Source organism: Rhinatrema bivittatum, chromosome 9 (assembly GCF_901001135.1).
Source record: "Rhinatrema bivittatum chromosome 9, aRhiBiv1.1, whole genome shotgun sequence".
Lineage (NCBI taxonomy): Eukaryota > Metazoa > Chordata > Amphibia > Gymnophiona > Rhinatrematidae > Rhinatrema > Rhinatrema bivittatum.
In genome coordinates this window covers 193522590-193524818 of record NC_042623.1, presented here as the reverse complement: position 1 = coordinate 193524818, position 2229 = coordinate 193522590, and positions in this window count along the sequence as shown.

Below are 2229 nucleotides of genomic sequence, written 5' to 3'. Positions count from 1 at the left end.
TTGGTTCTAGATCTAACAGTTTCCAGGCTCCAGATTAAAGTTTATTTATTTTTATTTATTTATTTATTTAGATTTTTATATTCTGCGTCTCACATATTGTCAGCAATTCAAATGTCAGTGGAGTTTGAAGGATACATAATACAGGGTTGGACTTGAGCTTACAGCATGGTTGAAGGGAGATAACAAGGGCTGGTAGTCAGAGATTGACCTGTGGCACCTAGAGAGCAAGATTCCAATCCCACTACTTCCACTAGTCAACTAAGTCCTTCAACAAGTCATTTGGCCTCCATGTGAACACGTCAAGACTGTAAACATTTCAAGGGGAGAGACCCTATAGCCATATGGCATTTTATATATCACAGCATATTTTGAGCATAGTGTATGTTAAATGTTGCATGGATGGGGCAGGCCAAAAAAGACATGACCAACTCAAACAACAAAATAAAGCTAGCAATGAAACAGAACAAATAAAGCTAAAGTGGTAGATTTGAAGACCATGGGCCTGTCATTGTCATGAGAACATGGATCTTTAAATAGCTCTCTCACAGCTGGAATAAAAGTTGAGAATTTGGGAAAGTACCAGATCTCCAGCTTTATTAACCAAGAAAGAGACTGGTGTAAAGTTTCCACAGAGTTAAAAAAAATGACTAATTTCCGGTGGTTTAGAAGCTTCAACTGTGACTGAAGTAAATTTCCTTTCTGCATTACTCAGTAGGAGGAACATAGTACAGTTTAGCAATTGGCTCTGACATATAAGTAACCAAGAAATGAAGGTAGGAAAGAGCTATAGAAAAAAAAATCTAAATAAATAAATAAAATAAATGTATTATGATTGATTAATGAAAGGTTGGAGAAAGGAATGAAATGTTTTTTTTACAAAAGAGACTGTAGGAGGGAATGAGAAAGGTTGGGTGAAATAACATGATTGATTAGAGGTTGGAACTTGAAAAGGCGAGAATGAGGAGGAAATGACCAATGCAAATCCATAAAATGTTTGCATGCCGCGGTGGTAAGGAGCATTGCCTTACACAACCAACAAAAACTATGCTCCCCTGGACCATTTTAATCTGGTCTGGATTCCATTCTGTCACATTTGTTACAGGTTTTCATCAGTGTATGATATGGGAGCTGTATTTAACCTTAAATATCCACATAATACTTTGGAAATACTTTCATATACTACACTTTGTGCAGTGGTTTTGCATTAAGCATCACGTCTGTATAAAAATTACTGGACAATACATAACCATACCGGGGTTTCTTAAAGTTATTTCGTGGAGAAACCCACAGTAATGCATGAAAGTCCTTCAGTTGTACTAAGTGGATTTTTAGGGGGCCAAGAGTATTTTCAACAAATATTTATCATACTGATCTACTGCAGTAATAGTGTTGTCATGACCTTCTATTAATGACTGAAAGCAATATCACATGAGGTATAAGATCCCCATGTTTCATTTCATTTCATTCTCAGGAGATTTAGGGCCTGATTTATTAAACATGGTTTCCCATAGACACAGACTGGGGGAAAAGGCATGGCAAATCCGGCGCTTAGGTTTATGCTTTCGGTAAAAAAAACAAACCAAAAAACAGCTTTCTACCTTGTCCTGCAAAACAATCCACTCAGTCCAATGGATTTCCATGCAGTTTTGTGACACATTCTCTCATTCCCACCCCATGTGTCATAAAGATGGCCTGTAAGTTAGTCAGTCTGATATATGTCCATCTTTTCCTAAAAAGGTCATAGACCATGGGGGCCAGAAGGGCTAAAGAGAACAAGCACATTTCACGAGTAATGCATAAAATGTAGCCTTTCCCCAGCACTGGTATTCCTACTCATAGCAACGTATGAATTGTTGGGAATAGATTCCATAAATTGAGGACAATCTTTGCATGATAAGATCCACAGCCTCAAATTGATAGACTTGGTACTGAAGAATACAGCAGATCAAGTAGAGTAAACCTCAAAAATAAATCCAGTTATGGGTCAGCATCTTAAAAGTAGTCTAAGTTGGTAGAAACCATTCAACATTAGGGAGGAGCAGCCCCATCATTTTCAGGTTTTTTTGGGCAGGGCATATTTTATCGATTTATTTAAATTTTTTTTTTTAATTTGGTTCGTTTGCTGAACCAAAAAAAAAAAAAGCAATTAAAAAAAATAAAGGTCCCCCAAAACAAAAAAAAAATGGATCCTATTAAATAAAAAACAAAGCAGGCCTCCCCAGTCCTCAA